The sequence below is a fragment of the Rattus norvegicus genome, assembly GCF_036323735.1.
Source record: "Rattus norvegicus strain BN/NHsdMcwi chromosome Y unlocalized genomic scaffold, GRCr8 chrY_unlocalized_4, whole genome shotgun sequence".
Taxonomy (NCBI): Eukaryota; Metazoa; Chordata; class Mammalia; order Rodentia; family Muridae; genus Rattus; species Rattus norvegicus.
The window spans coordinates 1,571,052-1,596,464 of record NW_026947400.1 but is presented as its reverse complement, the minus strand read 5'-3'; the positions used below and the strand labels follow the sequence as shown (position 1 = coordinate 1,596,464).

At 39.8% G+C, this 25,413-nt stretch overlaps 1 long non-coding RNA gene across 1 annotated transcript; it reads left to right on the top strand.

The window, feature by feature from the left end:
* Window positions 1-9,556: 9,556 nt before the first annotated feature.
* LOC134484732 (uncharacterized) lies at window positions 9,557-25,056 on the top strand. The gene is made up of 2 exons (XR_010062463.1): window positions 9,557-11,384; window positions 16,030-25,056. It is a non-coding gene; the product is annotated as an uncharacterized LOC134484732 (long non-coding RNA).
* Window positions 25,057-25,413: the final 357 nt, after the last annotated feature.

Here is a 25,413-nt window from a genome sequence, read left to right as displayed (position 1 = left end):
TACAATAAGAAATGGAAATACAATATTCATTCAATTAAAGGTCTGTAGGGAAAATACTAGACTTTGGGAAACAGAGAAAACCTAGAAAATTGAATTGTATGTCAGAGGAAAAAACGTGTCACATACAGAATAATAATATTCTCTAGAAGAATCTCCTACACTCCATATTCCTAAATCTTTACTACCCATGCCAATCCCCTGAACAACTTTCTCCAATCAGAGCATGAAACCACTAGTGAAGCAGAGAGAAGTCTATAGATTTAGAGAGATGGAGTATATAAAGGTTTCCACTGTGTCACAGGAGACATACCTGGAAAGTGTTTACTATTTGGCATCTAATTCAGAGAAATTGGGGAGCGATAATAAAGAGAATGAAGAGATTCGAAATGGGTAGAAGGATCCTGGGCCTCTATCTTGGTATAAAAAACAAGGAAGAAATATGTGGTCCTTTGGAAAGCTCAGAGAACCCTTGGTAGGGGTTGAGAGGGATCGCTGAAGAGAAATCCTTGATCTGAGCCTTCTACATAAGGGAATAAGGAACTGTGAGGCTCTTAGAAGCATCTGGACTTCCCTGTTCTTATTGTTCCTGGAAGTAAAAGGGTTTATATCATTTATTTCTTTATTCCAAAAGCCAAGTGTTGTGAAGGGCACAGTTGTTTTCCTGAGAACTCATGACCTTTACTCTTTTTCTCAAGAAGAAAAGGTCCTAACGAAGAAGGGAAAAACAAGTATTGTGTCACTAACTTAGGTAAACAGGTACATGCTTGGACACCTATAATGCACTTTGTGTCTGACACTGATATTTGGGAGATAAAAGTGCTTCTATTTGGGACTTCAATAACTCAGTCGTTCCACTAGTATTACTCTACCACTTCTGATTTCTAATTCAATATTTGTGATGACTTTGCTGCTTTCTTTTCTTTATATCATTCATTTTTTTATATTTAAACAAAATGTATTGCTTTTCAAATAGATGTTTCTATATATACATTTAAAATATTATTTCCTTTCCCAGTTTCCTGCACATAAGATCCCTGCCTGTTCCATTTCCTTCTTCTCTAACCAAACTTTCTGCCGCATGACATTGCCTTGAACTGGGAGACAAACTAGGGAGGACAAGGGCTTCTCTTTCCAATGTTGCCCAAAAAGGCCATTTTCTGCAACATATGCATTTGCAGCCACAGGCCAGTCAATATACTTTCTCTGTATATTGGTCTAGTTATAAAAAGCTCTGGTTCATTGGTATCGTTGTTCTTATGGGGTTTAAAGAACCTTCAGCTCTTCTAATCCTTTTTCAAAATTTAACCATATGTCTGTTTTCAGTATACTGGTTTGCTACTAGCATTGACACACTGTATCTATGTCTCTCAGTAAATAACTATATCAAGTTCCTTGCAGAATGCACTTCTTACCTTCATCAATCTTATCTAGTTTTTTTTTTTTGTCTGATGTATACATATATAATTTATTGGCTCTTACACCTATGAAGTTAATTGGAAAGTTAACATGGATTTTGACCAACTACGCCAAGAATATAGAATTCAAAAATGACAATTTCAAAGACTCCCCCTGTTTTTATGAACCTATTGAAGTAGACTTTATTTTTTCTCTTTTATTCAGAGCGGCAGACCGAACCCAGGGCCTTGTGCTTGCTAGGCAAGCTCTCTCCATTGAGGTAAATCCCCAAACCCGAAGTAGACGTTTAACTGGTCCTCAGGTCATTCTTTTCGCTGCACATCATCCAGTATCTTACGTTTGGCCTGAAGAAAGTATCATGGTAAATCATACTAAACCCTCAATTCTGGCCATGGGAACACTGGAAGCTAGAGAGTATAGTACTGATATCAAATGGGACAAGAAACAGAATTCAAAAGTCCATGTTGTCCTTTGCTGTCCTGATGTCTGGTAATTTTTTGATAAATAAGAATTTGGGAGATTACCATTTGAAGTAGGTACACAGAATTTACACTATTATACTTACTGTATATCTGGGCCCCATTTGTGACAATATCATTGCAGAAAATGGTATTTGAAAATAGAATTTTTGACTACATTGAGAAATATTTACCAAGTTTCCTAACAAGGAATTTACAATAAGAAATTGAAATACAATATCCATTCAATTATATGTGTATAGGAAAAATACTGGTTATTGGGAAACAGAGAAAACCTAGAAAATTGAACTGTGTGTCATAGGAATGAACCTGGGAATAAAAATATAACCTAGGAGAATCTCCTACTCTCCATGTTGCTAAATCGTTTTCACCCATGCCAAGCCCCACAGCATGTAACCACTAGTGAAGCACAGAGAAGTCTCTAGCTTTAGAGAGGAGTATATAAAGGTTTCCACTGTGTCACAGGAGACATAGCTTTAAAGTGCAAACTTGAATCTGGTCAATGTAAGGAAAGGTATTCATCAGGTAGGAGATGACAGTTTTCAGTGACATCATTATTAGGCATTCCCTGAAAACTCTCTTGTAACGTGCAAAGCACTAGATTCTTCTGTGATGTCACAAGTGTTGTTGTGACTGCAACTACCTCTGAGATATTCTTTCAGTACCTCTAGGGTTTACAAATAGGCCTCTACTTCAAAGAAAATTTGGGAGTGATAACAAAGAGGCTGAAGAGAACAGAAATAGGGAGAATTAAGCTGATCTTCATTCTTGGTATAAAAAACAAAGAAGAAATATGTGGTCCTTTGGAAAGCTCAGTGAGTCCTTTGTAGGGGTTGAGTGGTATCACTGAAGGGATAGCATTGATCTGAGTCTTCCACATAAGGGAATCAGGAGCTGGGAGACCCTCAGAAGCATCTGCACGTCTCTTTTCTTATCTGGACTTCTCTGTTCTGATGGTTCCTTGAAATAAGAGAGTTTATATCATTAATTTCTTTATACCATAAGCCAAGCGTTGTGAAGGGCACAGTTGTTTTCCTGAGAACTCATGACGTTTAGTCTTTTTGTCAAGAAGAAAAGGTCTTAAGGAAGAAGGGAAAAACAAGTATTGTATCCCTAGCTCTGAGTAAACTCCTCCATGCTTTGGATACCTATAGTGCAGTTTGTGTCTGACACTGATATCTGGGATAGAGAAGTACTTGTTGTTGAGACTTCATCATCTCAGTCTTTCCACTAGTATTACTCTGAACAACACTTCAGATTTCTGCATCAATATGTCTTTTTACTTGGCAGCTTTCTTTCTTTCATATCATTCTTTTTTCATTTTTTACCAAAATTTATTGATTTTATAAATGGATGTTTCTATATTTACTTTTAAAATATTATTTCCTTTCCCAGTTTCCTGCCAATAAGGTTCCTACCCGTTCCATTTCCTTCTTTTCAAACCAGCCTTTCTGCCGCAATGCATTCCCTTGAACTGGGAGACAAAGTAAGGAATACAAGGGCTTCCCTTTCCAATTTTGTCCAAAAAGGCCATTTTCTGCCACATATGCATTTGGAGCCATAGGTTAGTCGATGTACTTTCTTTGTAAATCTATTATGAGAGAGCGCTGGTCACTGGCATTGTTGTTCTTCTTGGGTTGAAAGCACCTTCAGCTCTTCGAATCCTTTTTCAAAATTTACCAACAAGAGGTCCGTTTTCAGTTCACTGGTTTGGTCCCAGCATTCACTTCTGTATTTGACATGCTGTATCTGTGTCTCTCAGTAAATATTTATATCTGTTTCCGGGCAGAATGCACTTCTTACCTTCATCTATCTTATTTAGTTTGGTTGGCTGATGAGTACAAATATACTTTTGGTGGCTCTTAAACATATTTCGTCAAGTGGAATGTTTACATGGATTTTACCCAACTAAAAGAATGTATAATTAAGAAATGACAATGCAAATAGACTCCGTCCTGTTTTTATGAACCTATTGAAGTAGACGTATAACTGGTCCTCAAGCCATTCTTCTTAATGCCCATTATCTGGTTACTTACTTTTGGTTTTAAGAAAGAATCATGGTAAAACATCCTAAACCCTCAGGTCTGGCCATGGGAACACTGCAAGCTAGATAGTGTAGTACTGATATCAAATGGGACTAGATAACCGAATTCAATAGTCCATGTTGTCCTTTGCTTTCCTGATATCTGGTAATGTTTTGTTAAAATAAGGATTTGTGAGTGTATCATTTGAAGTAGGTATACAGTATTTACGCTGTTATACTCACTCTATTGCTGGGCCCCCTTTGTGAACAAAATCATTGCAGAAAATGGAATTGGAAACAGAATTATTGAGTACACATTGAGGATTATTTACAAAATCCCCTATCAAGAAATTAACCATAAGGAATTGAAATACAATATTCATTCAATTAAAGGTCTGTAGGGAAAATACTGGCCTTTGTCAAACAGAGAAAACACAGAAAATTGAACTGTATATGAATGGAATGAAACTGGGAATAAAAATATTATCTAGAATTATCTCCTACATTCCATGTTCCTAAATCTTTTCTACCCATGCCAAGTCCCTGTCTAATTTTCCCCATTCAGAGCATGTAACCACTAGTGAAGCAGAGAGAAGTCTCTAGCTTTAGAGAGATGGGTTATGTATAGTTTTCTACTGTGTAACAGGAGACATACCTGGAAAGTCCAAATTCGAATCTGGTCAATGTAAGGAAAGGTGTTCAGCAGGTAGTCCACAGGAGTTGTCAGTGCCATCATCATTAGGCCCTCCCTGAAAACTCTCTTGTAACTTGGAGAGTTCTAGCTTCTTCTGTGATGTCTTAACTATTGTCGTGACTGCAACTGCCTCTCAGATATTCCTTCAGTACCAATAGGTTTTACTAAGATCCTCTAATTCAGAGCAAATTGGGGTGTGATAACAAAGAGGATGAAGAGATTGGAAATGGAAAGAAGGAATCTGGCCTTCTGTCTTGGTATAAAAAATAAGGAAGAGATATGTGGTCCTTTGGAAAGTTCAATGAGTCCTTTGTAGGGCTTGAGTGTTATCGCTGAAGAGATAGCCTTAATCTGAGCCTTATACATAAGGGAATCCTAAGCTTGGAGACTCTCAGAAGCAAAAGGACTTCCCTGTTCTTATGGTTCCTGAGGGATTATATCGTTCATTTCTTTATTACAAAAACCAAGTGTTGTGAAAGGCAGAGTTGTTTCCTGAGAGCTCATGACTTTTACTCTTTTTGTCAAGAAGAAAAGATCCTAAGGAAGAAGGGAAAAGCAAGTATTCTGTCCCTAACTCAAGGTAATCTCCTCTGTCCTTTGGACACCTATAGTCCAGTTTGTGTCTGACACTGATATTTGGGAGAGTATGTTCTTCTAGTTGAGACTTCATCATCTCAGTCTTTCCACTAGTATTACTATGACTACGACTTTAAATTTCCGAGTCAATAATTGTGATGACTTTGCACATTTATTTTCTTTTATATCATTCCTTTTTTTATATTTTAGCAAAATTAATTACTTTTAACTCTATATATATGTATGTATGTATGTATATATACATTTAAAATACTCTTTCCTTTTCCAGTTTCCTGACCATAAGTTCCCTACCCATTCCATTTCCTTCTTTAACCAGCCTTTCTGCCTCATGACATTACCGTGAACTGGAAGACAAACTAGGGAGGACAAGTGCCTCTCTTTCCAATGTTGCCCAAGAAGGCCATCCTCAGCCACTTATGCATTTGGACCCATAGGTCAGTCCATGTATTTTCTTTTTATATTGGTCTAGTACAAAAAAGCTCTGGTTCAATGGCATAGTTGTTCTTATGGTGTTGAAAGCAACCTCAGCTCTTCTAATTCTTTTTCAAAATTTACCAACAAGAGGTCCGTTTTCAGTGAACTGGTTTGCTACCAGCATTCACTTCTGTATTTGACATGCTGTCTCTCTCAGTAAATATCTATATCTCGTACCTGGCAGAAAGCACTTCTTACCATCATCAATCTTATCTAGTTTTGTTGGTTGATGTATACATATATAATTTTGGTGGCTCCTACACCTAAGTGTTTAAGTGGAAAGTTATCACGGATTCTGGCCAAATATGTCAATAGTGTAGAATTCACCAATGACAATTTCAAATAGACTCTCTCCTGTTTTTATGAACCTATTGAAGTAGATGTATAAATGGTCCTCAAGACATTTTTCTCCCTGCCCATCATTGGGTATTTTATGTTTGGCCTTAAGAAGAATCAAGGTAAATCATCCTATGCTAAAGTCTGGGCATGCAAACACTGGAAGGTGCTCAGAGTGTATTGATATCAAAAGAGACTAGAGAACCAAATTCCATAGTTCATGTTTTCCTTTGCTTTCCTGATGTCTGGTAATTTTTTGTTAAAATAAGGATTTGGGAGTTTATCATTTGAAGTAGGTATACAGTATTTACAGTGTTATACTCACTCTATATCTGGGCCTCCTTTGTGACCAAAATCATTGCAGAAAATGGAATTGGAAAACAGAATTATTGAATACACATTGAGCAATATTTACACACCCCTTAACAAGGAATTTACAATAAGAAATTGAAATACAATATTCATTCAATTATAGGTCTGTTGGGAAAATACTCATTTTTGGGAAACATAGAAAACAAATAAAATTGAACTGTATGTCACAGGAATGACCTGTCAATAAAAATATTATCTAGAAGTATCCCCTACACTCCATGCTCATAAATATTTTCCACCCATGCCAATACCCTGACTAACTTTCTCCATTCAGAGCATGTAACCACTAGTCAAGCAGAGAGAAGTCTCGAGCTTCAGAGAGATGGAGTACCTAAAGGATACCACTGTGTTACAGGAGATGGACCTGGAAAGGGCACCCTCGAATTTGGTCAGTGTAAGGAAAATTGTTTAGCAGGTAGGCCATGGCATTTCTCACTAACATCACCATTAGGCCCTCCCTGAAAACTCTCTTGTAACCTGGAGAGCCATAACTTCTTCTGTGATGTCACAACTGTTGTCCTGACTGCAACTGCCTCTCAGAAATACTTCAGTATTTCTAGGGTTTACTAATTGGCCTCTAATTTAGAGCAAATAGGGGAGTGAAAACAAAGAGGATGAAGAGATTGGAAATGGAGAGAAGGAAGCTGGTCTTCTGTCTTGGTATAAAAAACAAGGAAGAAATATGTGGTTTTTAGGAAAGCTCAGTGAGTCTTTGGTAGGTGTTGAGTGATATCACTGAAGAGATAGCCTTATCTGAGCCTTTCAGATATGGGAATCAGAAGCTGGGAGCCTTTCAGATACATCTGTGCTTCCCTGTTCTTATGGTTTCTGGAAATCAGTAGGATTATATCATTCATTTCTCTATTCCAAAAGGCAAGTGTTGTGAAGGGCATATTTGTTTTCCTGAGAGGTTATGACCTTTACTCTTTTTGTCAGAAGAAAAGGTCCTAAGGAAGTAGTGAAAAACAAGTATTGAGTACTGAGCTCCGAGTAAACTCCTCCATGTTTTGCATATCTATACTGCAGTTTGTGTCTGACACTGATATCTCGGAGAGAGAAGTACTTGTAGTTGAGACTTCATCATCTCAGTCTCTCCAATAATATTACTCTGAATACCACTTCAGATTTCTGAGTCAATATGTGCGATTACTTGGCAACTTTCTTCTCTTTTATATGTTTCTCATTTTAGCAAATTTTATTGCTTTTAATAACTGGATGTTTCTATATTTACATTTAAAATATAATTTTCTTTCCAAGTTTCTTGCCCTTCAGATCCCACTTGTTCTCTTTTCCTACTTCTCTAACCAGTCTTTCTGTTTGTTGACATTCCCTTGAACTGGGAGACAAACTAGGGAGGACCAAGGGCTTCATGTCCATTGTTGCCCAAAAAAGCCGTCCTCAGCAACGTATGCATTTGGAACCATAGGTCAGTCCATGTACTTTCTTTGTATATTGGTCTTGTAAGCAAAAGCTCTGGTTCACTGGCTTAGTTGTTCCTATGGGGTTGAAAGCACCCTCAGATCTTCTAATCCTTTTTCTAAATTTACCAAAAAGAGGTATGTTTTCAGTTCAATGGTTTGCTACCAGCACTCACTTCTGTATTCGACATGCTGTATCTGTGTCTCTCACTAAATATCTATATCCAATTACTGGCAGGATGTATTTCTTACCTTCATCAATTTTATCGAGTTTTGTTGGCTGATGTATACATATATACATTTGGTGGCTCCTACACCTAAATGGTTCAATGGAAAGTTAACATGGATTCTGCCCAACTATGTCAAGAATGTAGAATTCACAAATGCCAATGCAAATAGACTCCTTCCTGTTTTTATGAACCTATTGAAGAAGATGTTTCATTGGTCCTCAAGACATTCTTCTCCCCACCCATCATCTGGTAGATTACATTTGTCCTTAAGAAAGAATTATGGTAAAAAGTCCTGAACAATCAAGTCTGGCCATGGGAACACTGGAAGGTACAAAGGGTTGTACTGATATCAAATGGAACTAGAGGACTGAATTCAAACTTCATATTGTCCTTTGCTTTCCTGATGACTGGTAATTTTTTGATAAAATAAGGATTTGGGAATTCATCATTTGAAGTAGGTACACAGTATTCACACTCTTATACTCACTGTATAGCTGGGCCCCCTCTCTGACCAAAATCATTTCAGAAAATGTAATTGGCAAATGGAATTTTTGATTCCACATTGAGGAACATTTACAAAATCCCCTATCAAGGAATTACAGTAAGAAATTGAAATACAATATTCATTCAATTAAAGGTTTTAGAGAAAATATGGCCTTTGGGAAAGAGAGAAAACCCAGAAAATTGAACTGTATGTCACATGAATTACCTGTCAATAAAACTAATATCTGCAAGAATCTCCTACACTCCATGTTCCTAAACCGTTTTTACCCATGCTATGCCCCTTAATAACTTTCTGCATTATGAGCATGTAACCACTGGTGAAGCATAGAGAAGTCTCTACTTTAGAGTGATGTAGTACATACAGGTGTCCTGTGCCACATGAGACATACCTGGTAAGGGCACTCTCGAATCTGGTCAATGTAAGGAAAAGTGTTCAGCAAGTAGACCAAGGTAGTTCTCAGTGACAGCATCATTAGGACCTCCATGAAAACTCTCTTATAACCTGGTGAGCCCTACCTCCTTCTGTTGTCATGACTGCAACTGCCTCTCAGATTTTCCTTCAATAACTCTAGTGTTTACTAATTGGCCTCTAATTCAGAGACAATTTGGGAGTTAGAACAAAGAGGATGAAGAGATATGATATGGGGAGAAGGAAGCTGGACTTATGTCTTGGTACAAAAAACAAGGAAGAAATATGAGGTGCTTGGGAAAGCTTAGTGTGTCCTTGTTAGGGGTTGAGTGGGATCACTGAAGAGATAGCCTTTTTCTGTGCCTTCCACATAAGGGAAACAGGAACTGGGAGACTCTCAGATGCATCTGCACTTCCCTGATCTTTTGCTTCCTGGTAGTCAGAGACTTTATATCATTCATTTCTATATTCCAAAAGTCATGTGTTGTAAAGGACACAGTTGTATTCCTGACAGATCATGGACTTTATACATTTTGTCAAAAAGAGAAAGTTACTAAGGAAGATGGGATGGACAAGTATTGTGTCCTCAGTTCAGAGTAAACTCTACAGTGCTTTGGACACCTATTGTCCAGTTTCTCTCTGTCTGAGACTTCTATCTTGGAGAGAGAAGTGCTCTATTTCAGACTTCATCATCTCAGTCTTTCCACTAGTATTACTCTGTCTATCATTTTAGATTTCCAAGTAAATACTTATGATTAGTTGGCAGGTTTTTTTTCTTTTATATCTCTCAATTTTTAGCAAATTTTATTGGTTTTTTTAACTGGATGTTCCTTTATTTACATTTAAATTCTTATGTCCTTTCCCATTTTCTGGCCCATAACATCCCTATCTGGTCCCCCTGCCTGTATTCTATAACCCTTCTTACTACCCCTTAACATTTCCTGGAACTTGGAGTTAAACCTAGGGAGGACCAAGGACTTCTCCTTCCATTAGTACTCACCAAGTCCATCCTCTTCCACATATTCAGTTGGAGCCATAACTCTGTCCATGTACATTCTTGAACATAGGTCTAGTATCAGAAAGCTCTGGTTCATTAGCATTGTCGTTCTTATGGTGTTAAAGCCCCTTCAGCTCTTGTAATCTTTCCTGAAAATCTACAAACAAGAAGTCCATTTTCAGTTCACTGGTTTGCCACTAGCATTCACTTCTGTATTTGGCATAATCTAGTTGTGTCTCTCAGGAAATATCTATATCTGATTCCTGGAAGAATGCACTTACCTTCATCAATCTTGTCTAGTTTTGGTGGCTGATGTATATGTATGTACTTTTGGTGGCTCCTACAGCTCTGAGTTTAGCTGGAATTTTGACATGGGTTCTGCATATCTAGGTCAAGACTGTAGAATCCACAAATGGCAACACCAAATAGACTCCATCCTGTTTTTTGAAACTTCTGAAATTGAGGCGTCACTGGTCCTCAAGTCATTCCTCTAGATGCCCAGCCTCCTATATCTTATGTTTGGCCTTAATAACTAATCATGGTAAAATACTCAAAACCCTCAAGTATGGGAATGAAACTCAGGAAGGTAGATATTGCAGAACTGATATCAAATGTGACTAGAGAACCAAATTCAATAGTCCATGTTGTGCTTTGCTTTTCTGATATCTGGTAATTTTTTGTTAAAATAAGGATTTGGGAATTTATAATTTGAATTAGGTATACAGTATTTACACTGTTATGCTTATTGTATAGTTGGGCCCCCTTTGTTGCCAAAATCTTTGCAGAAAATGGAATTGGAAAACAGAATTTTTAAGTACACATTGAGGAATATTTTCAAAGTCCCCTATCAACGAATTTTCAATAAGAAATTGAAATACAATATTCATTCAATTAAATGTCTGTAGGGAAATACTGGCCTTTGGGAAACAGAATACTTAGAATGTTGAACTGAGTCTCAGGTATGAACCTGGGGATATAAGTATTATCTAGAAGATCTCCTATATTCCATGTTCCTAAATGTTTTCTACCCATGCCAAGACCCTGACTAACTTTCTCCATTCAGAGCTTTTAACTACTAGTGAAGCAGAGAGAAGTCTCTAGGTTTAGAGAGATGGAGTATGTAAAGGTTTAAACTGTGTAATAGGAGACTCTCCTGGAAAGGACACCCTCGAATCTGGTCAATGAAAGGAACGCTGCTCAGCAGCTAAGGACATGGCAGTTCTCAGTGACATCATCATTAGGCCTCCCTGAAAAATCTTTTGTATCCTGGAGATCCCCAGCTTCTTCTGTGATGTAACAAGTATTGTCCTGACAGGATCTGCCTCTCCGATATTTCTTCAGTACCTCTCTGGTTTACTAATTGGCCACTAATTCAGAGTAAACAGCCATGTGGGAGTGAGAACAAACAGGATGAAGAGATCAGAAATGGGCAGAAGTAAGCTGGCCTTCTGTCTTAGTATTAAAAAAAAGAAAAAAAATAAGTGGTATTTGGAAAAGCTCAGAGAGCCTTTGGTAGGGGTTGAGTGGTATTGATGAAGAAATAGACTTGATCTGAGCCTTCCACATATGGGAATCAAGAGCTGGAGCATCTGGACTTCCCTGTTCTTCTGGTTCCTGGATGTCAGAGGGTTTATATCATTTATTTCTTTATTCCAATACCAAGGGTTATGAACGGCACAGTTGATTTCCTGAGAGCTCATGACCTTTACTCTTTTTGTCAAGAAGAAAAGGTCCTAAGGAAGAAGGGAAAAACAAGTATTGTGTCCCTAACTCAAGTTAAACTCCTCAAGGCTTTGAATCCCTATAGTGCAGTTTGTGTCTGACACTGATATCTAGGAGAGAGAAGTGCTTCTAGTTGAGACTTCATCATCTCAGTCTTTATACTAATATTAACCTGACTACCACTTCAGATTTCTGAGTCAATATGTTAGATTACTTGGCAGCTTTCTTCTCTTTTATATCATATTTTTTTATTTTTTAGCAATTTGTTTTCTTTTCAAACTACATGTTTCTATATATACATTGAAAAAATGATTTCCTTTCCCAGTTTCCTGACCATAAGATCCCTACCAGTTTCATTTCCTTCTTCTCTAACCAGCCTTTCTGCTGCATGACATTCCCTTGAACTGAGAGACAAACTGTGGAGGACAAGGCCTCTCTTTCCAATGTTGCCTAAAAAAGGCCATCCTCTGCCACATATGCATTTGGAGCCATAGGTCTGTCCTTGTACTATTTTGTATGTTGGTATAGTATGAGAAAGTTCTGGTTCATTGGCATTGTTGTTTGTATGGGTTTGAAAACACCCTCAGCTCCTCTATCCTTTTTCAAAATTTACGAACAATAGGTCCGTTTTCAGTTCAATGGTTTACTACTAGCATTCACTTCTGTATTTGACATGCTGTATCTGAGTATCTCAGGTAATATTGATATCCGGTTCCTGGCAAAATGCATTTCTTACCTTCATCAATCTTATATAGTTTTGTTGGCTGATGTATACATATATACTTTTGGTGGCTCCTACACTTATGTGGTGAAGTGGAATGATAACATGGATTTTACCCAACTATGTCAAGAATGTAGAACTCACAAATGACCATTTCAAAAATACTCCTTCCTATTTTTATAAACCTAATGAAGTAGATGTTTAACTGGTCCTCAAGCCATTCTTCTCCTTTCCCATCATCCAGTATCTTATGTTTGGCCTTAAGAAAGAATCACCTTAAAACATCCTAAAACCTCACATCTGGCCATTGGAATACTGGAAGCTCAATAGTGTAGTTCTGATATCAAATTGGACAAGAAACCAAAATCAATAATCCATGTTGTCCTTTGCTTTCCTGATGTCTGGTAATTTTTCGATAAAATAAGAATTTGGGAATTTATCACTTGAAGTAGGTACACAGTTTTACACTTTTTATACTCACTCTATACCTGGGCCCACTTTGTGACCAAAATCATTGCAGAGAATGGAATTGGAAAACAAAATTTTTGAGTACACATTGAGGAATATTTACCAAGTCCCTTGTCATGCCCAACCTCGACCAGCAAAAAAGATATGACCAATGAAGATCTTCTTCAAGCAGTTTTACTCAGGAACCTTGAAACAATCTTCTGACCCCAGGAAACCCCGGAGAACACTTAAATAGCTAGTGCTGGCTAATCCCAGCAAGCTATCTGGGTCATGCAGACAGGCTATCACTATGCGGAAGCTAGCAAGCCAGGCAGGTATAGCCAAATAAGGACTTGCTTACTACAAGGAGCGCACACTGTTCGGAGGGTGGAAAGTGGAACCAGCACGATCTTTGACGCCTGTCACGTCACAGCCGCCTATAGTTCCACCTTTTTGTTTAATTAACCAAGCAGGCAAAGGCACCACTGAGTGTGGTGACCCCCACTGTCTTAGGATCATCCCTTCATTAAACCAGTCTTATGACACTTCTTTGCCCACCAAGTTCCTTAGCTAGAAGAGAGGTTGCCCATAACTGGGGAGGGTCACTCACACATACTCATGCCTGAGGTACAACAAGGTCTTCTGAATAACCTTAAGCCAGGCTTGAGGGGACTGTCCTGCTTCAATTGCTGCAAATACCTGTACCACCATAATAGCGTGCCGCCTCTGAACAAACCTCATTCTACAGAGACAACACAGGCACACTAGGCAGACCAGCAGCAAGAATCCAACTAGGGTTCCCATACCCTCCCACTCCCTCAGATGATTCATAGCAGCCTCAATCCAAAATGACAATCCCGTAGCCAGTCTAGCATATGCACGTGTGGAGTTCACCGTCACGATGGCTGCACATAGCTGAACCATTAAGAAATCGAATTCTCCTGTCCAATTTCCTAGAAGATAACTTGACAACTTTTTAGAAAAATTAGATGAGTGGATTTAAAAGTCATGACGTATCGGCATGAGTCTCCGGAACACCAATAGTATCCCCCACAGGGGTTCCATTTGGACCACCATTTGGGTCACACCAAGAAGTGTCAGCAGCAGCAGGATCTTCATTCTTGTTGTACCTCCTGGTCAATCTTTCAGCGACCCACAACGGATCTTGCTGGTCCTGAGGAAACACACAAAGAGACCCTCTTGCCCATGACAACACGGGATCTGGCCAATGTCATAAGCCAGTGATCACGTCTTTCCATTTCACGTAACCTTTCAACATGCCCACCCGACACTGATGTCTGTCAGTGGCAGATAGGCCATCATAATCCAATATTAAAAAATTAAGAGTAAAAGGGGCTAAGGATATCTGTTCCCTGGTGGTTCTACCATGGCCTATTCCCCCTATTTGATTAATCACGCATTCCTTCAAGGTACGATATGCTTGCTCAACAATACCTTAACATTGGAGATTATAAGGCAGGCCATGGGTCAACTGCATATCCATCTGTTTACAAAAGGATTTGAAAGATATAGCAGTTTAAGCTGGGTCATTATCAGTTTTTAAGTGTTAAGGCTTTTTCCAAACAGCCCAGGCTTATAGGAAGTGTCCAATAACATTGTGTGGCTTTTCTCTACTCATAGGGGTAGCATGAATGACACCTGAACAAGTATCCACAGAAACATGAATGCATTTTAGAGTCCCAAATCCAGATATGTGAGTTACATCCATTTGCCAAATCTTTAGGGGCAAAAGGCCTCTAGGATTAACCCCTACACCTGGGGAATCGTGAAAAGTGATACACTGTTGACATCCTAAAACTATCTGTCGAGCATCTGCTCAAGACAGATGAAACTTCTGTTCTAAGGTCTTAGTAGGCACATGAAATTGTTGATGAAACTGTCCAGCTTAATCCAATGATGAGCATAAGAAGATGAACTCCATTTGGGTCCATCTATCCACAAGATCATTTCATTGTTAGACAAAAATCTTGACCTCTTTTCAGATCAATTCCTGAAGTTCTCTCAGCAGCTGGCATACCGTGCTGCTAATTTTAATAGGGCTAACCACTTCTAAAATCTTAACTGCATTAACAAATATGATGAATCAGAGAGCAAATTAAAGGCAAAGGAACAATTTTTATACACTTCCTGCACAATCTTGAGTTCAATTATTTGTGGAGAGCTGGGATGATATTGACACAAAATTGGCTCTTGATGGTTAATCACATAAGCTCCACAGCCATTTTTGGATCCATCTGTAAAAATGTTTGGCGCCCCCTGTATAGAAGTACTGGAAGTAACCTTAGAAAGAATATGGGATGTTCTTTAAAGAAGGATAGCAAAGAATGTTTTGGATAATGATTATCTATCTCTCCATGGAATCCACAGCATAATATAGCCCAATCACCCACAGTGACACACAAGTTCTTCATCTGCTGACCTGTATAGGGCACTATGATCGAGATTGGGGAAACACCAAAAAATTGTATGCACTTTTGGATCCCATACAGGCCTAATTCTGTAACTGCTGTAGGATAATACTCTACTGATCTAGCTGGAGAAGCCTTGGGATAAAAACAAAGCAGAGGGCCATCTTCGCACAACAATTCTGTGGGCTGCATGTAGGTGGCTAGAATTCATAGCACAATGTCTGCACCCTCCTTCCATCGATGTAAAATTGTGCCTTGTAATCCTTTTTCAACCTTCTTTAAAGCTCTCCTTGCTTCATTTGTCAATTGTCTATGAGAATCCAAGGCCGAATCCCCAACTAAAGTATTATAAAATGGTTTTAATTCATAATTTGGTAAATTTAAATAACATCTGACCCAATTAATACCTCCTAATAATTTTTAAAAATCATTAAGTATTAAGATTATCTTTCCTCCATTCATCCTCCTGGGGAATAATGATAAAAAGACTTAATTTTGCTCTTAAATAATTTACAAGATTGCCCTTTTGTACCTTTTCCGGGGCAATAATCAATCCCCTACCTTCTAGCAATTTAACTAAATTTCCATATGATAAATCTAAAATCTCTTCATTCTTTGCAGTTAAAAGGATATCATCCATAATATGAGGTGCATGAAACTTCTGTCTTATTGGGGTGATGGCATTGCCAGAAAAAGTTGACATATAGAAGGGCTATTTGGCATACCCTGTAGTATAACTACTGATTCATATTTTTGATCAGGTTCTTCATGTTTGCATGATGGAACAGTAAAAGCAAATCTTTCACTATCCCTTGGACAAAGAGGTATGAAGAAAAAGCAATCTTTTATATCAATCAGTACAGCAGGTCAACAGGCTGGCAGAGAGGATAAAAGAGGAAGCCCACGTTGCACTGGGCTCATGATTTGCAACTGTTGATTATTAAATTGTAAATTATGCATCATCATTCCCTGACTTCTTATATCACATATATTGGGGTATTCCAATATGATACTGATGGTTTTATATGCTTCATAGTCAGCTTTAGCTGTGGCAAGCTTCTCAGAAGAAAGCAGTCACTGAAGAACCCTCAATGGCTCCTCTGTTTTCCAGGTAATGGAAACCCTTCCTCAGCAGCCCCAAGGAAAAACCCAAGTCCTGATCCTTTTCTCTCTTTTGGGCAGTTATAGGGTTAGTCCTACCCTGCAAGTATTTCCCTATTCCTTTACTGGGAATATAACCCATATGTTTCATAATCTTTTGTGAAGTTTCAGAATACTCAGTGTTCAATTTGAAACCCATATATTTCAGCAAATCTCTCCCTCAAAGGGAAATGGGCAAATCAAACACATAGGGTTGCATAACTCCCGAATGCCCTTCCTGATCTCTCCAACTCACTTGTCTTGCGCTCATATCAGGAGCTCATGCTTAATGGAGACATTGTAATGTTTGATATGAGACCTGTACTGGCCATCCAGAGGGCCAAACTTTCTTAGCTATTATACTTCTATTGGGCACTGTATCCAACAGTCCTAGGATCCTTTTTCCTTCTACCCTTAGCTCCATTACTGGGCGTTGGTTTAAACCCAAGGCTAGAAATGTAAGGTCGGAGCTGAAACCATTCTCTCCTCTCCCTCTAGACTGGGCTGCAAAACTTCCATGAAGCCTAGGCAAAGTAATAGTTTGGCTATTCTGTCCCCAGGGGAAATGGCAGTAATCTCTTTCAGTGATTCTACCATGTTCTTGACTACCCCAGTATAATCTGGGTCAATAACTCCTGGATGGACATGTAGTCCTGTTAAAGCCGTAGATGATTTCCCTATAAGTAACCATACTGTGCCAAGTTCAAGGGGACGTTTAAATCAGTTTCTATCAACTGTACACCCATCCAAGGAGTTAGTACGAGTCTGGCAGTGGACCAGATGTCCAGTCCTGCAGAGCCTTTAGTGGCTCTCCTTGGCCCCTCAGATGGCGAAGGGATGACCATCTCTCGTGACTCGGTTCTACATCCTAATTCTCGACTGGCACATATATTTGTAGGCCCTAGGGTCGTGGACGTGGCTCTCCATTTTTTGGACCTGCTCCACCAAAACCCGAGCTAAGAGGCTGCCCATTGATGTCTTTTACCGAGTGGCACTCATGAGTGCAATGGTTCCCCTTTTTGCACTTGGGGCACGACCCTTTTTGCCTTGGTCGTTGGCCACTTCTTGTACTGAAGAGACTTCTCCTTTCTGGACATTGCCTTTTGAGGTGCCCCTGTTGATCACACTTAACACACATTCCTGAGCGTCCTCCTTTTCTCTGCATCATCTGCATAACAGCAGCTGCAAGTCCAGCATTAGTCAAAGATCCCCCTATATCTCTACAGACCTTGTTCCAAGCTTCAAGTCCCTTATTCTTGTAAGGAGTGGTAGTGGCTCGATATTCCTTTGTGCAAAGCTCATAGGCCAATTGTTTAATTAAGGGCATAATCATAATGGGGTCGCCAAAGTCTCTACCTGCTGCTACCACTAATTGGGCTACAAAGTCAGAGAATGGCTCCATAGGTCCTTGAAGGATCTTGATGAGGTTTCTACTTACTTCTCCCTTTCTAGGTAAGGATTTCAATGCATTTGTTGCAACCTCATTAATCTGCTGGTAAACCTGTCCTGGATAACCTGTCTGAGCATTGGCAGAGTGTCCCTGACCTAGCAGCATATCTCTATCCCAGGCAGCCTCCCCCCCCCCTCGATACCAAGTTAGCGGCAGCCTGTTCATTGGCAAACTCAATAAGAAAAGCTCTCCAGTCCAAATACTGTCCCAGACTAAGACAGGCCTGAGGAAGTTTACTCCAATCACTAGGAGTCATGCAAAATCTGTGTAAGGCCTCAACCTGAGTTATGGGAAATGAGGCCATAATGCAATATGTCCTGACTGATTTTACAGGGACTTGATCACCTTAAAGTCTAAAGGCTCATGATACCTTTGTTGATTATCATCCACATAAACTGGATAGACCAGATGCAGTTCTGTGTGGATTGGCTTCCACTCTTCTGGGCAGAATTTACTACCCATTTGTCACGCGCCCAATTTCTCACCAGCAAGAACGACGTGTGGCAACAGGATTCTTCTGCGAACAAGCCTTTACTGTACAGCTCTCTTGAACAGGGACAGGGAGACCTCAAGCAGCAAGAATGCTCGCCTTATATAGACAGCAGCTGAGACTTTGCTAATTGTACTTCGGGGATTGGCGGAGCATGAATACCTCATTAGCATGGTGCTGCTCCCTCATTAGCATATTACTGGCCAACTGATGCCAGGTGCAAAGCCTGCACATGCACAGTACTGTTGTTCACCACAGGAGGGCTCCCTGCACGAGAAACTCTACTTCCTCCCTCTACAACATTGCAGGGAGGAGCACCTGAGGGGAACCACACAGGAAGTTCCTCCACCATTTTAGGCTTTTTCCTTTTCTTGTTCTGTCTATTCCTTAGAGACTGTTTCCGCATTTGATCTCTCAACTCTTGTAACTCTTTTTCTGAATCTGTTTCATTTGTTTCTTCCTCTGTATCTGTCTTTTCTGAGTCGGTCTCCTTTACGCTTCCCTGCTTTTCTGTCCTCTCATTTTGATGCATTTCTTGGGCAGCTTGCCCCTTCTCCATAGTTGCCTGACAACATTTTTGATCCTCAAGACAACTACGCACTAAGGGCCGCACTGGATGGACCCCAGGTCTTTGTGTCCCCTGTTCCCATGCAAAATCAAGGTCTTTCCCTAATTTTTCCCAACTTCCATAGTAAGATTACCAGAGACTGCGAACCAGGGGGCGATGACATCCCATTCACGCAAAAATCTCTCTACTAATGCTCCTTTTTATTTTTAGTTTCTTATGCTCAAACAGCTCTTGAAGAGCCAGAAAAATTGGATGAGACTGTGAGGTCCTCATGACAAAATCTTTCTACCCTGCTATGGATAAATTCACCAAGCGTCTTCCTAATTTCGGTTCGCTGCTACCGAGAACTTTCTTGGTAACTACACTGAATATTTATAGCCACTTATATCCCAGGGTCGTTATGGTCCCATCTTACCTTGGGAACTTTCCAGCGCTGCCCTGACTGCATGAAGTTCTGATATCAGGAGGTCCCGTACGGGCCACCACTTGCTGTATCCAACCTCGACCAGCAAGGAAGACACGAATAGTGAAGATCTTCTTCATGCAGTTTTACTTAGGAACTTTGATACAATCTTCTGACCCCAGGGAACCCACACACCACACTTAAATAGCTAGCACTGCCCAATCCTAATAAGACACGTGGGTCATGCAGATATGCTGTCACTATGCAGAAGCCAGCAGGCCAGGCAGGCATATAGCCAAATAAGGAATAGTTTAGTGAAAGGAGAGCTCACCATTAGGAGGTTGGAATGCAGAAACAACTGCCAACTTTGAGGCTGGGCACGTCGCAGCTGCCTACAGTCGCTTTTCAAGGAATTTACAATAAGAAATGGAAATACAATATTCATTAAATTAAAGGTCTGTAGGGAAAATACTAGAGTTTGGGAAACAGAGAAAACCTAGAAAATTGAACTGTATGTCACAGGAAAAAAACTGTGACATAGAGAATAAAAATATTCTCTAGAGGAATCTACTACACTCCATGTTCCTAAATCTTTACTACCCATGCCAAGCCCCTGTCTAAATTTCTCCATTCAGAACATGTAACCACAAGTGAAGCAGAGAGAAGTCTCTAGATTTAGAGAAATGGAGTACATAAATTTTTCCACTGTATCACAGGAGACACTCCTGGAAAAGGCACTCTCGAATCTGGTCAATGTAAGGAAAGGTGCTCAGAAGTTAGGCCATGGTTGCTCTCAGTTACATCATCATTGGCCCATGCCTGAAAAATCTCTTGTAACCTGGAGAGCCCTAGCCACATCTGTGATGTCACAAGTTTTGTCCTGACAGCAACTGCCTCACAGATATTCCTTCAGTAACTCTATGGTTTACTAATTGGCCTCTAATACAGAGTAAATAGCCATTTGGGAGTGAGAAGAAAGAGGGTAAAAAGAACAGTGATGGGGAGAAAGAAGTTGGTCTTCTGTATTTGTATAAAAAAGGAAGAAATACTTGGTCCATTGGAAAACTGAGTGAGCCCTGATTAGGGTTGAGTGGGTTTACTGAAAAATAGCCTTTATCTGAGCTCTCTACACATGGGACTGAGAGCCTCCCAGAAGCATCTGGACATCCCTGCTTGCTATGGTTCCTTGAATTCAGAGAATTTAAATCATTAATTTCTTTATTCCAAAAGCCAGGTATTGGAAAACGCCCAGTTGTTTCCTGAGAGCTCATGGGTTTTATAATTTTTCTCAGAAGAGAAAGGTCCTAAGGAAGAAGGGAAAGACAAGTATGGTGTCCTCAGTTCAGAGTACACACCTCCTTTTTTGGATTCCTGTAGTGCAGTTTGGGTCCGTCACTGGTATCTGGGAGAGAGAAGTGTTTCTAGTTGAGTCTTCATCATCTCAGTCTTTCCACTAGTATTATTCAGACAATATTCCCTGACAATTACACCTTTAGATTTCTGAGTCAATAGGTGTGATTAGCAGGCAGTTAACTTTTCTTTTTTTCTCTCATTTTTTTAGCAATTTTTATTGCTTTTTCTAATTGGATATTTTTATATTTACATTTCAAATATTATTTCCCTGGTTCCTGTCCATGAGATCCCTAAACAGTCCCACTTACCTGCTTCCATAAGGCCTCTTACTTCCCTTTGACATTCCCTTGAACTGGGAGGCAAACCTAAGGAGGAGCAAGGGTTTCTCCTTCCATTGGGGCCCAACAAGGCCATCCTCTTCTACCTATGCATTTGGAGCCATAGGCCTGTTCATACACAGTCTTTGAATATTGGTTTAGTACCAGAAAGCTCTGCTTAGTTGAATTGTTGTTCGTATGGGAGTTGAAAGTCCATTCAGCTCTTGTAATCTTTTCTAAACATCTACAAACATGAGGTTCATTTTCAGTTCCCTGGTTTGCCACTAGCATTCACTTCTGTATTTGACATGCTCTGGCTGTGTTTCTCATGAAAGATCTATGTCCAGTTCCTGGCAGCATGAGCTTCTTAGCTTCAACAATCCTATCTAGTTTTGGTGCTTGATATATATATGCTTTGGTAGCTCCTACTACTAAGAATTTTGATGGAATATTTACTTGTATTCTGTGTAACTAGGTCAAGAATATAGGATCCACAAATGACAAGGCCAAATAGAGTCCTTCCTGTTCTTATAACCTATGGAAGTTGAGGTTTCACTGGACCTCAAGCCATTCTTCTAGCTGACCATCACCCAGAAACTGATGTTTGTCCTGGTAAAGAATCATGATAAAACATCCAAAAACCTCAAGTCTTTCCCTGGGAACACAGGAAGGTTGATATTAGAGAACTGATATATAATAGAACTACAAACTGCATTATATAGTCCATGTTATCCTTTGCTTAACTAATGTCTGGTTATTTATGGATAAAATAAGGATTTGGGAGTTCATCATTTGAAGGACATACACAATATTTACACTATTATATTCACTCTATAGCTGGTCCCCTTTTGTATCCAAATTTATTGCATAAAATTTAATTGGAAAAATGAAAATTTTTAGTACACATGCAGGATCATATGTAATGTCCCCTATCAATGAATGTACAATCAGAAAATGTAGTACAATATTCACTCAATTAAAGGTCTGTAGGGAAAATACTGGAACTTGGAAAACGAGGACACTTAGGGAATTTAACTTTATGTCAGAGGAATGTACCTGGGAATAAAATTAATCTCCAGAAGGAACTCCTTCTCTCCATGTTCCTAGATCTTTTCTACCCATGCCCAGCCCCTGACTAACTTTGTTCATTCAGAGCATGTAATCTCTAATGAAGCAGAGAGAAGTCTGTAGCTTTAGAGTGATGTAGGATAAAAGATTTCTACTGTATCACAGGAGACACTCCTGGACACGGCACCCCTGAATCTGGTCATTGTAAGGAGATCTGTTCAGCAGGTAGGCCATAGGAGTTCTCAGTGACATCATCATTAGGCCCTCTCTGAAAAATCTGTTGTATCCTGGAGAGACGTAGCTTCTTCTGTCATGTCACAAGTGTTGTCTTGACAGCCACTGCCTCTCAGATATTCCTTCCTTATATCTATGGTTTACTAATTGGCCTCTTATTCAGAGTAAAGATCCATTTGGGAGGGAGAACAAATAGGATGAAGACATCAGAGATGGGGAGAAGGAAGCTGGCCCTCTTTCTTGGTATAACATAAAAGAAGAAATATGTGGTTCTTGGGAAAATTCCCTGTGACGATGACTTTAGTTCTTTTGTTTTCTAGGTGTACCGAGCTCTTGGAGAAGTTGCTTAAAATCCTAAAGAAATTTGGGCAGATGGTAAAGTTTCTAGGTACCCCTTTTTAGATTCAATTTTCCTGGGGATTGTATGTCTTATGGTACATGTTTACCAGGAAGAGTGATAGAGCCAGATTGATTTTTAGATGTTTTAGAAGACATGGAATTTTTCTGATATACTTGGCCTAATGATTGCATAAGGTCCAAAGGATTTTTTTTCGATGTGGACTTTCCCTCAGACCTTTGGAAATATAAAAAAAATAGTTTTGCATTTTTAAGTCTAATTTGCACAATGAAAAATCACTTTGAGCATCTTTGGACGACATGGGATGTCCAGCATTCCCTTGAAAGCATTGTTAACTTTACAAATTTCCTTCGTCATTTTTTGAATATTCCAAGGCCCTTAGGACAGAGAAGGTGTGGGACTCACCTAAGGAGTAGTTGTAGCTTTTGGTGTCTCTTTTGCAGAAGAAGTCACAAGATCCCTTTTGGCAGAAGGGGGAAGGTTGAAACTGTCTTCCTTAGAGGAGAAATTTCTCAAGACTCCATCAGAAGGATCAAATCTTAACCCTTTGTTTCTAGAAACTGGATGCCTGTGGCACATTTTTGTAGAGGGAGAATGTCGACTATTTCTCTCCAGAGAGGACATGTGAAAGAAATCTACTTGGGTACATGGGATAGTTGTAAAGAATGCTGTTCAGATGTAGTAGATCCTAAGATATCCTTCTCAGGTGAGGAAGGTCTTAATGTACCATGTATATGTTTAGAAATCCTGACTGACGTCAGAATGGGGCTTAGATACCTCTGAAGATGTGACCTCTCCTAGAGCATCATGGATATATGTGAGGTGGCTGAGAGCCTCATGAACAGATAAGGATGTTTCTAGATATAGTTGTGTAATTGAGGAAGTTCCAAGAAAAATTTCTTCTGCTGGAGAAGAAGAAACAGACTTTCATATAGAAGTGTGAGGTTCCCTAGCCTCCTTGATAGGCAAAACAGGTTCGAAGGCCCCTTCAGAAGTTTAGATAAAATCCAGAGCCTTTGAGGTATTAGGTAAAATCAGAGCCTGGGACTGATTGTGGGTATAAAGTAGGACTGGAAACCCTTTGTGCATACTTGGAAGAGTGTACCATCTTCTGTAGTTAGGGAAGATGGCTGATCTTGAGGCGATAAGGAAGTTTCCATAGCCTCCTGTGAAATTTGCGGAGGTCGTATGCATTCTTTTACACAAATGTAATCCAAGGAATCACTTTCCTCAGATGCCGAGGATGGTACAGACACTGGTGTTTGCATATCATGTTCCCCTACTCCACGTTCACATACGCTTGGATCCATAACCTTCTCTACAGAAGGAATATGTCCTAGAACATCTTTTGTACATGTGTCACATCCACAAGACGTTTCTCTAGATGTGGCTGTGGGTAGAACTCCTTTAGTAGATATTTCTCGTTCCACAGACTCTTTATGAGATAGAGTACTACTCAGAGAATCCTGCTCAGTTTTGGGAAATTCTAGCATCTCTGATGTATATCTGGAAAATTTTGGAGCCTCTCCTTTTTTGAAAGAATGACCTAGAATCCCTTGAGTAGGTAGGAGACGATTTATCTCCTCTGCAGATTGTATTAATACGGAGTTTGCATGGCTCATTGACTGTGTGTTGTGATAAACTTGGCTCTTTTGTGCCTGATGAAAACCAACATTTGTGCTCCAACTGTACTGCCTGATGGACTCAGGACACAAAAAGACCGTATTTCCATTGGGACCAGGCAGTTCCAGTTTCCAGTTTGTTGATCCTAACCCAGAACTCCCTGCTCCTAGATGCTGTGGGAGAGAGAGCTGATCACCCAGGACTGTAGGCTATACTGAGACTACAGGGCAGGAGAGACTGAAATTTTTGCCCAACATTGCCCACATCTCTGGCCCAAGAGGATCCTTCATAGTGCCTCTGGACACCTGGACACCGGAATATAGGAGGAGTAAAGCTGCAGGACCACCATGTTACAGACTGTGCCTGGATCTGAACTGAACTGTTCAAACAGCTCTTTCATCCAAATCCTGAGGGTGGGGGAACTAGAATTTCAGAGGAGCAGACACTCCTGGGAAACCAGAGGAGACTATTCTCTGCCCAGATTCCTGACTCAACAGGAAAACCCCTTGGGCCATCTGTGCAACACCCCCACAGAGGAATCTAAGAGAAATAGGTGAAGGTCCTGCTTGTTCCTAACCACAGGGATGACTGAAAGCCAGTGGACAGGAGAAACTACTCGACTGAGAGCAGAATACTCTGTTCCCGTAACTGGCTAAAAGAAAACAGGAAACAAGTCTACAGCAGTCCTGACAAATGAGACTACAGGATGGTCAAGCCCCTGTCAGAAAGAATTAGGCAAGCTAACTCCAGAGACAACCTGATGGTGAGAGGAGAGCACAGGAAAGCAAGCAACAGAAATGAAGAATGCTTTGGCTCATCAGAGACCAATTCTCCCACCAAAGCAAACACTGGATATTCAAACACCCCAGAAAATGAAGATCTAGATTTAAAATCTCATTTTATCATGACAATTTAGGATGATAAGAAGGTCATAAATAAATCCTTTAATAAAATACAGGACAACAGAAGTAAACAACTAGAATCTCTTAAAGAGGAAACACAAAAATACCTTAAAGAACTACTGGAAAAACAACAAAACAGGAGAAGGAAATAAACAAAACCATCCATGAGTAAAAATGGAAATAGAAACAATAAAGAAAGCAGGAAGGGAGACAACCCTGAGAATGAAAACCAAGGGTAG